Source organism: Lithobates pipiens, unplaced genomic scaffold (assembly GCF_037356315.1).
Source record: "Lithobates pipiens isolate NorthernLeopardFrog02 unplaced genomic scaffold, aLitPip1_a1.2 Scaffold_23, whole genome shotgun sequence".
NCBI classification, from domain to species: domain Eukaryota; kingdom Metazoa; phylum Chordata; class Amphibia; order Anura; family Ranidae; genus Lithobates; species Lithobates pipiens.
Window position 1 is genome coordinate 220,486,997 of NW_027507785.1, and position 13,443 is coordinate 220,500,439.

Below are 13,443 nucleotides of genomic sequence, written 5' to 3' on the forward strand. Positions count from 1 at the left end.
AGAAACAAAGAAAAATTTATATTTTTTTGAAAGAATTTTCAGTCTTTTTTCTTTTATAGCGCAACAAATAAAAAAAACCAGCGGTGATTAAATACCACCAAAAGAAAGTTCTATTTGTGTAAAAAAAAAAAATCATATAGGTACAGTATAAATAAATATAGCGCCTGTATAGCGCCTGAAAAAAAAACGGCCCCTTTCACTCCAGTGTGAAAGCCAATGGGGCAGCACGGCAATACAGATGGCAAAGCACCACTGCAGCAGTGCTTTGCGGGCGGTTTTAACCCTTTTTTGGCCACTAACGGGGGTTAAAACCTGATAATGCAAAGTAAAGTATAAACACACTTTGAAATCCAGATCAATAGATATCATATGAGACATGAAATGCTTTCAAATATATCAAACTTACATATCAAATGTATTATTGGAGAGAGCATTCCCTCAACACTGATGACCATCTCAAAGTCTGCATGAAGTATGCCTTTCATCCCACAGAGGGGCCACTGAACTAATCCAATAAGGGAACCAAAATGATAGGGGAGGAGACCCAAAGTTTCCAGCTGGAAAAACCGAGAAAGAATATATTTATAAAAAGTATACTAAATTCATAATTGGAAATATGAATATATATACCTCCCAAGGGTTCCCCCAAACCACAAGGGAAGCAAAAAATCCTCAACAGGGAAGCACTCAATCCACAGGGGAAGGGGACCCTAGGGTAAGGAGTCACCACAGTTCCAAGGAGAGGGAGCCCACCCGAATGTGAAGCAATAAACCAAAAAAAAAATAAAACTGAATAATAAAGCAAACACTTACTGAGAAGTATGTCCGGCCAAGGGCTGGAAAAATGGCTTCAAAAACTCAGTCCAGATGGATTAAATACGGTAAAATTACCCCCCTCCCCCCATAGATGGAGAATGGCTACACTGCAGTATCTTCCAACAAAATGGTGAGAAGGAAAATTACGCCAATGTGATCCCCCAGCATCTTCCTTTTATTCCCAATGTGTGTCGCCAAACAAGCCGCGCAGAGTGCGGCAGGAATGACGCCGCGTGGTGATGGTGACATTATACATAATGCACCGGCAATGATGCCACTTACGCAGAACGGAGATACGTGATGTGGTGGAGATCTGCCACGTAGGGCAAGATCCTGTTTCGGGTAATGCAAATGTAATGACGCCACAGGGGGGAACAATAAGTGACGGCATACGTAACCCATAATGATGACCACGGCTTGCCGGGTGCACAATGAGGGACAGTTGCATAAGAAACAATCCTCAGCAATGTAAAAGCCATTTCTCCATCCAACACCAGACATACATATCCACGAATAAGAGAAACAGCTACGGGAAGACTAAAACCGCAGACACAAAAAACCCGCCAGTAGATGAGGGAGCACAAAGGGCAAGACCCTCAAATAACTGGGGGGAAGAGAAGCCCAAAATGAAATAAACCATAAGAGCTTGAGTGTGCCGGGTATGTGATGAAGGCTTAGCAGACAAAGATGGACATACTGGTGGAGAAAATTCCCCTCCATTACAAATAAAGCAAACATTACATGATAATATCATCTATTGGGGGTTTTCACTATTACAATATTCGGCCAATCAACATTTGCAATGTTTTTCGGCTAATCATATTGGTCATTATCATATTCATTATCATCTAATGGTTTTGTTTTATTTGTAAAGGTAATACATAGGGAGATATTAACATAAGGATCTAAATGGGAATAAGGGATAACAATGTAATAATAAATCATGTACTGTAACTTCAACTTTATGTTGTTTTTGTCCATATCTGACATGGCGGTCGTCTCTTTTAAAGTCCCACAGCATTTTTCTACAAGCAAATTTAGGGATGGAGGTCGCCATGTGTGCTATAGTGTGTGTTCCAGGTTATATCCAATTCACTAATAAAGCAAATATAAATCCGCGCTTAGGACAAAGCGATATGTATGCAGCTTCCCCTACTAAGTCCCCTATTAGGGGCTAGAAAATAGGTTATAAAAATGAGAATGGGGTTGGTGGGGCTACTTATATCCTAAAGGGTAATACCCAGATCGTTCTTCATAGGGTGTGTCTCCACTTGTATAGATAATATGTGTAAGTGTAAAACTTTCCTTATTAGCATACCATACCCATAATAAAGTGCAATAATATGAATAAAATTATACTCCCGTAATTAATGTGTCATCTATGCTTCATAAATGTACCAAAATATATGTGCTGCCTCCCCTATCTGAGGGAGCGAACCTATACTAAATATTACTTTCATGTGTTAGTTACTAAAAGAGCTTAAGTGTAAAGTGCAAGTGCAATAACCATAAGTTCATATAAACAGAACTAAAAGGGAAAAGTCCAAAAAATGATATATGTGCTGAAAAAATATATATGTTAAAGTCATTAGAAAAAAGTCTTTAAAAGAGGAATTCCAAAGTGACCAATGGTTGTAAATACAGAGGTATTCAGGTGACTTTCGTGCTCCCCCTCCTGGGTCTCCACTCACCAGCTCCACTCACAGGAGTATCTCGCATATAGGGTAGACTTGCTGCTCAGGTCAAGATGGTCTTTCCAAAGGCTGGTCAACCAGAAAGAATCCCTCCAAACTCTATGTTGTCACCTTCCGATATCCAGTACAAGGTGGTTCCTTTGATTACTTTCAGTGGTTAGTTGGAGATGGGAACTTCCCAACAGATCTTATATTCATCAGCTGTCTTGCACAGGAGATTCTTGGAGCTCCAGCGTCCACAGGTTTACATCCACAGTTTTTAGCCTTTGTAATGTGAAACTGCAGCAAACAGGAGAGACAGACGAATCAAGCAGTGAAAAACATTGATTGGACCCTGGGCAAAAATTTCTCGGGGGCCCCCTCTCCATGCAGTTTTGCTCTCCACCTGCTCTAAGACATACAATAAATAGCAGCTAGACTCAAAATCAGTTTACTGAATCAGATCAGTCAGCAATTGCCAGAGGTTACAGTGTATGATTACCGCTCACTGACTGATTGCTAGAGGTTACAGCATACAATACTGCACACTGATTAGTTGATAGATGTTACAGCACATGATTTATGCTTGTTGATTGGTTGCTAGAGATTACTGTACATCAATACTGCTCAATGATTGGTTGCTAGTGGTTACTGCACATCACTACTGCTAACTGAATGGTTGCTAGAGGTTACAACACATCATCTCCTCACTGCCTGCACACCATGGACTGGGGAGGTGAGGGGACCCATTAATAGACAGAAAACTCCCAGCGCTTTACAACATGAGGGCAGATAGTACACTTATAATACAAACCAATACACGAGGGATCAGAGGGCCCTGCTCGTTAGAGCTTACAATATAGAAGGGAGGGTAAAGTGGAAACAAAAGGTAAAAACTGTTGGGGTTGAACTGATGGAGAAAATAAAAATATAGTTGTTAGGTGTGGGTAGGGTAGGCTTCTTTGAAGAGAAGGGTTTTCATGGATTGTCTAAAAGCTAATAAAGTAGGAGATAAGCAGACAGATTGGAGTAGGGCATTCCATAGGATTGGAGAGGCTTTGGAAAAGTCCTGGAGGCGAGCATGGGAGGAGGTGAGAAGATTTACACTGACCACCAATGTAATTGAGATATTTAGCCTGCGTTCACATTTGTGTGTGTTCAGAACATGTGCAAAATTGCATTCCTGACACCACAGAAACATGCTTCCCTTTAGCAGATATACAGCAGTGCCATTAATTGTTAACAATACCCTCACGCATTGGATATGACCTCAGGGGCATGGTATACATATGAATACCGCCTCTATTTACATATGAATGTCGCCGCCATTTACATATCAATGCCGGTATTTACATGTAAACACAGGGTCTGCAGTTGAGTCATCTGTACACAACAATAGGACAGAGCTGGGCAGCATTAGTTAGCATTTACTTCACACTGAGATTTCAAGGCACAGCATAGGACTAAAACCTCAAGAGATGAGGGAATTTAAACTGGGATAGTTGGCAAGTACAAGGCAGCTGCTTTGGGCCCTACAACAAAGACAGGGCCCAGGGCAGCTGCCCCTTTTGCCCTGCCTTAAAGACGGTCCTGGAGGTAGCACATATATTTTGGTACATTTATGAAGCACAGCTGACACTTTAATTACAGGAGTATAATTTTATTCATTTTATTACACTTTATTATGGGTATGGTATGCTTATAAGGGAAGTTTTACATCTACACATATTATCTATACCAGTGGAGACACACCCTATGAAGAGCGATCTGGGTATTACCCATTAGGATATAGGTAGCGTCACCAACCCCATTCTCATTTTTATAACTCATCCATTTCACTGTTTGACCAATATTTGGGTGGAAGACACCTGCTCCCCGTGACCTGTCATACCTAACATACTTTATCAACTTCTGTTCATTGCCCTCACACTGGGCCATAACAGCGTTCAGCAATATTTTATCCCTTATTCACATTTAAATCCTTATGTTGATATCTCCCTATTTATTACCTTCAAACCAGTATCCTTTTTAGATCACATCCCAATCCCTTGTCTGGTTCAGCTTGGGTTTGAGGCAGGTCAGGTGTTTTCTCTGTCTTCTGAGTTGCGATGTGCAGCAGCCCATCCCTCCCCCCACATTTTGGTAGGGGCGGGGCTTGGCCTCCTGCTCATCGGCATCATGCTTCAACGCCGCAATTGGCAGTGTGAGTGACGTTGATTTAACATCATTTTTTTTCATCTTTAGCTACGCACGAGATGGGTGGAAATCCACTGCTGATCTCCTCCCCACCTCCTTGGTGCAGATTGGCCAATGAGGCATGACGTTGACGGGGCCCCTCCCTGGGAAGGGGAATCGATAGTAGCCTTGGAGCAGTCAATGGTTCATTTTCTTGACTCAATCACAAGGAAGCACACACTGATCCCACACACAGGTTACCCTCCTTGCTGGGAAATCAACCATCCTCCTTTGGTTTGTTTTTTTACCCTCTACTTGGTTTTATTTCACATACACCTCCTCATGTAGCCCCCTTGTGGGAACACATACATATTTTGCCACATTATTTTTATATTATTTTATTATTTATATATATATATACACACATTTAATTAATCCCTTTTTGACACATCTTCTCCAGGAACACTATGCACTTTTTGTGCACACATAGTCTACTGGATTATGCTGTGACCACCGCGCTGGGCTCCGCGCACTGTTCTCTGTCCTTGGAGGGTTCCCCCATGTCAACCCAGAGAAGACATCATGCCTTCTACCCCTGTCATCCTTGGCGGATACTGGACCTGGCCTTGAGGCTGTGTATATATTACTTCATAACACTCCCGATGAATGGCTGTAATTCCAGGAAACACGTTGAGTGCCACTAGATGCCCAAAGTTATCTGTTCTTATAATACATGTTTTTAACCCATTTATCTTATCATGTACATTATTATGTCTAATTCCTATTTGTATTGCATGCTATGTAGCAGCATATTTAATGTAAGTCATGTGACTACCCTTCTATTTGATACAATATTTTAATTCAATGTAATAATAAATCATGTACTGTAACTTCAACTTCATGTTGTTTTTGTCCATATCTGACATGGCAGTCGTCTCATTTAAAGTCCCACAGCTCTCTATATACCAGTGATGGCGAACCTTGGCACCCCAGATGTTTTGGAACTACATTTCCCATTAAGCTCACTTACACTGCAGAGTGTATGAGTATCATGGGAAATGTAGTTCCAAAACATCTGGGGTACCAAGGTTCGCCATCACTGCTATATACAATCTGTATTTTTTCATAATTGCCTTAAAAATTCCATTTAGAGGTATTTACAATTTCAGGTACGGTGTCAGGAAAGAATTCTGAGAAGACCTGGCAAATATGCCAATGTCCATTATGGCTGTACAAATTAACGCATGGATTGCCTGACTTTTTCTGGCTTCTCTCCTGGCTCTGAAGCAGGCTTGCTCCATGGGCCTGCTCCTGCCTTGTTCCTGATTGACATCCTGTGTTTGACCCTGGCTTGATGCCGACCACACTTCTGCCTTAGCCCCTGAATTACCTACTGTATTTGACCCTCAGCCTGCCATCTGACTTTGTTTTCTGCTCTATGCTATATCCATCTGTCAAGATCCATCAGCGCTTCCAGAGAATCTTGGCTACTTCTCTGCTCTCGAGTGTCCTCCCATCTGCAAATATCAGGCAGTTTCATCTTCAGGCAACACGTGCATCTTTGGGCATAGCAACTTCGGTCACCACCTTCAGACCCTAGGGGACCCTGCTTTCCATGCTGGACCATTCCGAGTACTCCCCATTTATCACTATCCTCTGAACTCACCTCTGTAGCCAGTTTTCAATCCATATACTCGCCCTATGGTCCATGCTGACATACCTTTGTTTTTACAGTAAACGTTTATGGGGAACTGTATAAAATGCCTTTTCAAAATCCAGATACACCACATCTGCGGGCCTTCCTTTATCTAGGTGTCAGCTCACCTCCTCATAGAAGGTTAATAGGTTTTTTTATCAATAAAGATTCTACATGAATCCATGCTGATTATTGCTAATGATTCCGTTTTCATTACTAAAATCTTGTATATAGTCCCTTATCATCCCCTCCAAGAGCTTGCATACTATTTATGTTAGGTTAACCGATCTGTAATTCCCAGGGATGTATCTTGGCCCTTTTTTAAATATTGGAGCTACATTGGCTTTTCTCCAATCTGCTGGTACCATTTCAATCAATAGACTGTTTGTAAGAATTAGTAACAATGGTCTGGCAATTACTTGACTGAGTTCCTAAGGGACCCTCGGGTGCAAGCCATCTGTGCCACCTATCAGTGCCCATCAATGCTGCCTATCAGTGCCAAATATTAGTGCCCATCATCAATGCCACCTCATCAGTGCCACCTCATTGGTGCCACCTCATCATTGCCGCATTATCAGTGTCCATCAGTGAAGGAGAAAACATACTTATGTACAAAGATTTGTAACAGAAACAAAAATAACTATTTATTTTCAAAATGTTCGGTCTTTTTTTATTTGTTTAGCAGAAAATAAAAAATCCAGAGGTGATCAAATGCCACCAAAAGAAAACTCTATTTTTGGTAACAAAATGATAGAAATTTCGTTTGGGTATAGTGTTGTATGACCACGCAATTGTCATTCAAAGTGCAACAGCGCTGAAAGCTGAAAATTGGTCTGGGCAGGAAGGTGTATAAGTGCCCTGTATTGAAGCGGTTGAAGAATTTCTTGGGACTTTTTTTACTCTTCTCCACTATATGCCTTTCGTGTATCTTAGCCGCCCTGATTGCATGCTTACATTTCTTGCTGCATTCTTTTTAAAGTTGTAATGCTGATGATGCTCCCTGAGCCTTATATTTTTTTGAAGGCCTTCTCCTTTGCTCTTTTATGCATTTTTACATTGGAGTTAAGACACCTAGGACTCTTATTAGCTCTTTTAAATGTATTTCCCATTGGGATGCACTGGCTAATACCCTTATTTAATATGCTCTTAAAGCATACCCATGTTTCCACCGTGTTCATTGGTCCTAAGATTTTATTCCATTTAGCATCTTCTAGCAAGGATTGTAGTTAAGGGAAATTGGCTCTTTTGAAATGCAGTGTCTTTGTATTCCCCGTATGTTCCCTATTTGTGTGATTTATACTGAAACTAATTGACTTCTGATCGCTGTTCCACAGTATTTCCACATTCGTGATCAGGTCTGTATTATTGGTAATCAGTAAGTCTAGTAATGCTTTGTTTCTTGTTGGTGCATTTACCATCTGACCCATGAAATTGTCCTGCAATACATTTAGGAAATGGCTAGCTTTAGATGAATGTGTGATTCCCCCCACCCAGTCCATGTCTGCATAATTACAATCCCCCCATTATAATGACACTTCCCATCCTTGCTGCTAATCCAGATTGTGATAGAAGGTCCACCTTACTTTCCCCTTAGTTTCCTCCCTTTGTAGCTCTACCCATAAGGATTCCACCTCCTCCCTTGCTCCATGATGTTGTCTCTCACATTCACTTGTACATCATTTTTTATATACAGGCATACCCCTCCCCCTTGATTACCCTCCCTCTATATTCATGTGATATGGGGAATACCCTTGAATGGTTGCCAGCCAATCATGACAGCTGTTGAACCAAGTCTCTGAAATTCCTACAAAATCTAAATCCTCCTCTAGGCTAGAGAACTTTCAGATTCTATAGTAACCTTTCTTACTTTAAATCAGCCAGTTCTTGATATTACATTAAAGGAGATGTTTATCTCCCTCAAGGGAACATTGCATTCAGACACATTGCATTTTATGCAGAAATTTAGCAAAGCGGTATAAGCTATTGGGTCTAGAGTCTACTACAGTATATTGAAAACAAAAATGACAAATTTACTAAGATCATAGATTATTTTTGTAGATGCCCACAATAAGCATAAAGATGAGCACAATCAGATTAAAGCAAAACTGACTGACCTAAAAGATAGGTCTAGGTGTAATAAAAACACAATTAGAGGGATACATGTGATGGTATAACAAGCTGATTAACGAAAATACACGTGTAACCTTCCCACCACTTTATTGCTGGATCTAATTGTGGATGATTTGGTCTTTGACAGATCTTCTCGTTTGCCTAGACCATTTCACTTACCTGACCAAAGGCCGTGAGATGTCTTTATGTGTATACATTTCTACCATGTGAAATATAAGCTCCTGTGGTGAAAATATATAGTGCTGAACCACTATCTGTTCCCTATACAAATTTACAATTTTACACCGACCTTTTGTAGCACAACATGCAATAGAGAAAAAAAAACCTTAATAGTATCACAAAATCTTTCAGAAGGCATAAAATAAATTACAAATGGGCATATATACCCATTGGTTTGATACTCTAGAAAAAAAAGCCTAAATTTGCTGCAATCCTGGGGTATTATCCCAGAACCTTCTTCTCCTAACAAAGAAATCCATAATCCTAACAAAGTAGTGTCTAAATGGCAACAAGTGTCTCCAAAGACATCTTCCAATCCTTTCTGATCCTGTCCATAATCCTTATATTTCAGTCATACTGGAGCCTCATGCAAGCATAACTTACCTCCTCTCAGTTCTGATCAGTGATACACTGCACACAGATGCCATAGATCCACTCTTTTTGTACATTGTTCACAGTGTTTTGGTTCCCACCATATCTTCCTATGTTCTTTCTGTTAAGTCATAATACCTTGCACCTTTCCTCATCTATTGTTTCTTTCAATTGGAATATCAACAAAGAAGAGAGCCTAAAGAGATCTTCTAAGCACTTATCTACAACCAGTTCAACTGGTGGCCATCTCTGAATACCCTCTTTGGTACATCATATACCCTTATATTATGTATCCAGGAGCTTGAAATTTCTTTCTATCAATACAAAAGGTCATATTTAACCAGCTAAAGATGCATCTCTTTGAAAGGAAGCCCACCTCAATGTGACGTGCTGTGCATTCAAGAAAGGCATTTTCACCAACTGACCCCATCCCAAGAGTTTCTCTAATGTTTTTACAGCTAACATGCTGGCAAAAAATGAAGGAGCTATGGTCACTCAAAGATACACTTTCCTTCCAGCTACATTATAATATTATTGACCCTGCAGGTTTTTGAATTATCCTGCCATGTGACTTAAAATCTACTCATTACACCATAGTGAATGTCCACGAACCCAACACTCATCAGTTATGCTTTCTGAATAATTTGATGTACAAAGTGAAAAAGGTGAAACAAGGATCTCATATAATGTGTGAGGGACTTTAACGTAATCCCAGAAACTCATATGGAGACCTCTACCAGTCGTAAGTTTGAGTTTAGTTCTTTCCAATATCTACCCTTTTATGGAGAACTAATTGGTTCTTGATGCAATCTCCTTCCACTAGAAACAACTTTAGAGAGTCATCTGTGGGAGTTTTTTTTTTTTTAATGTAAATGATAAGTTCACCTTTAAAAGAAAAATAAATAAATGCACATTTTATTTGCAGATAAAAAATATGTGTATTTATTTTTTTTTTCACTTTTTTTTTCTTTGGAGCCCGTAAAATATTGCACTCATAATCAACAGATCACCGGTGCAATGTCCAGCTCCTGCAGACTGTCAATGTAGCTGTCTGCCTGTATCTAGTATGGGCAGGCAATTACTGGATGACAGAAAGCTAACCAGAGCCCTCACAGTTCATTGAGAACTACAAGCCATCATCTGACAGAGCTTGTAGGCATCAATTTACCGAACTCTGTGAATGAATGATGCGGCTCCGTATGATTGCTCTCTTTTCTGTGACAGCAGGTACAAGGAGAAGATCTCCAGCTGCAAGGGGGGGGGGGATTGGGGGGAGGCCACAAGAGTGGAAACATGTTACATGTTCCACCCTAAAGACGGATGTAACATTTTCTCAATGGTCAACTTATCCTTTAACTCTAAATCGGTTGATGATCCTTTTAATCTCGAGGAACCTTAAGGAAAGCCCTCAAGGCCTTTATATGTGGTGTTTTTTTTTTTATGAAACTGGGTACTAAGTTTAAGAGGAAGAGACAGCAGCAAATAGAGCTAATTACCTTTAATGCCCTGTACACACAGTCGGAAATTCTGACAGAAAAGGTCCGATCCGATTATATTGTCAGAAAATCCGATCCTGTGTGGGCTCCATTGGACTTTTTCCATCGGAAATTCGGATGGAAAAAATTTGAAAGCAGGATCTAAAATTTTCAGACAAAAAAAATCAGATCAGACTTTTTCCAATCGTTTGTAGAGAATTCCAACGGACCAAGCAAGTGCCATACATGCTTAGATCAAATTACGAGACCAAAGCTATTGGCTACTAGCCTCTACGTAGTCCTCTACGCAACGAACGTCCCTACATTGCGAACCATCAGATTTTCTGACAATTTTGCCTGACCGTGTGTATGCAACACCAGTTTCGGAAAAAATCCAATGGATTTTGTGGTCGGAATGTCCGACCCTGTGTACAAGGCATAAGATTAGGGCTCTTGAGTTGCAGAATAAATCACAACCTAGTTCTGTGCTGGGTTTGAAACTCACAAATAGGGATGAGCTGAACACCCCCCGGTTCGGTTCGCACCAGAACTTTCGAACGGACCCCAAATTCGAACGAACGTTAGAACCCCATTGAAGTCTATGGGACTCGAACGTTCGAAATGAAAAGTGCTAATTTTAACGGCTAATATGCAAGATACTATCCTAAAAAGGGTTTGGGGACCTGGCTCCTGCCCCAGGGGACATGGGTCAATGCCTAAAATGTTTTTAAAAATGGCCGTTTTGGCGGGAGCACTGATTTTAATGACGATTAAAGTGAAAAAAAAGTGAAATATTCCTTTAAATATGGTGCCTGGGGGGTGTCTGTAGTATGCCTGTGAAGTGCCACGTGTTTCCCGTGTTTAGAACAGTCCCTGCACAAAATGACATTAAACGGAAATAACACCATTTAAAACTGCTTGCGGTTTTAATGTTATATCTGGTTCCTGCAATATGGTTGAAAATCATTGAGAAAAATGGCATGGGTAGCCCTCCCTGCCCATTACCAGCCTATTTGGGTCTTGTACGCATATTAAGGGGAACCCTGTACCCATATTAAAAAAAGGAAATGCATGTGGCCCCCAGGCCCTATATACTCAGAACAGCAGTATACAGGCGGTGCAAACAAGACAGGGACTGTGTAGGTTTGTTGTGTTAAGTTGAATCTGTTTGTAATTTTCAACTGGTACATTTTTAAAGTGTAGCTCCAGTCCAAAAAAACTATTTTTAAGCTTCTTGGAAAACATAGGGAAGGGTTATCACCCCTGTATAATTTGTTTTGTCGTCCATCTTTTTTCATCTCACTTGCTGTTGTCTCCTTCCGTTTGCAAGTAGGAGATGTTTGTAAGTTGGATGTTTGAAAGTAGGGGCCTGCCCTATATGCTCTGCAGAAATGGCGGAACAAGGTGTTGGTTTTGCCACAACATTGTAAGCCCTCAAAGTGACTCTTGGTGGGCGCTGGAGCGCCCTGCTGTGAACGATTATATCAAGAATTGTAATTACATGCCATTGTTGAACAGTGGTAGAAAAATTGACCTTTGGTGGTTGTGGTGCTGGTGCCACAACACTATAAGTCCTCACCGTTACTCTGGGTGGGCACAGGAAGGGGCCCTCCTGTGAAATATTATATCAAGAATTGTAATTACATGTCCCTGTTAAACAGGGGCAGAAAAATTTGGCCTTAGGCACTGCTGCTGGTGCCACCACACTGCAACCTCTTCCATATACTCTAGTTTTATTGCAGGAATTAGCCCTGCTGCAAAGCATTGCATCAAAAATTGTACTTAAACGCCCCTGTTAAACAGGGGCAGAAAAATTGGGCCTTAGGCACTGGTGCTGGTGCCACCACACTGCAACCTCTGCCATATACTCTAGTTTGATTGCAGGAATTAGCCCTGCTGCAAAGCATTGCATCAAAAATTGTACTTAAACGCCCCTGTTAAACAGGGGCAGAAAAATTGGGCCTTAGGCACTGGTGCTGGTGCCACCACACTGCAACCTCTGCCATATACTCTAGTTTGATTGCAGGAATTAGCCCTGCTGCAAAGCATTGCATCAAAGATTGTACTTAAACGCCCCTGTTAAACAGGGGCAGAAAAATTGGGCCTTAGGCACTGGTGCCATCACACTGCAACCTCTGCCATATGCTCTAGTTTTAATGCAGGAATTAGCCCTGCTGCAAAGCATTGCATCAAAAATTGTAACTAAACGCCCCTGTTAAACAGGGGCAGAAAAATTGGGCCTTAGGCACTGGTGCTGGTGCCACCACACTGCAACCTCTGCCATATGCTCTAGTTTTAATGCAGGAATTAGCCCTGCTGCAAAGCATTGCATCAAAAATTGTACTTAAACGCCCCTGTTAAACAGGGGCAGATAAATTGGGCTGATGGCATCAACCAGAACCAGAAATGTTCTTCCAACATATCAGCGGAGGAGGAAGAGGATAGACAATCAACATAACAGGACAGTCACTCAGCATCAGCATAGGCAGTCTTGAAGGGATGTGGTATTTAAAAAAAAATTATTCGGTTACATCAGCTTCAGGTGCTTGGTAGCTGTGGGTGATCCAAGACTGATTTATCTTGATGAAGGTCAGTCGATCAACTGATTCGGTGGACAGGCGCACCCTGTGATCGGTAACAAAGCCACCAGCAGCACTGAAGGTGCGTTCCGAAAGAACGCTGGATGCAGGACAGGCCAGTAGCTCAATTGCATACTGTGCAAGCCCTGGCCAGTGATCCATCCTCAAGACCCAGTAAGCCAGAGGATTTTCGGTGGGAAAGGTGTCCAAGTCTGACCTTGCCCCTAGGTATTCCTGCACCATGTAAATCAGACGCTGGCGATGGGTGCTGGAACCGATCATACCTTGGGGCTGCGGACTAAAAAATT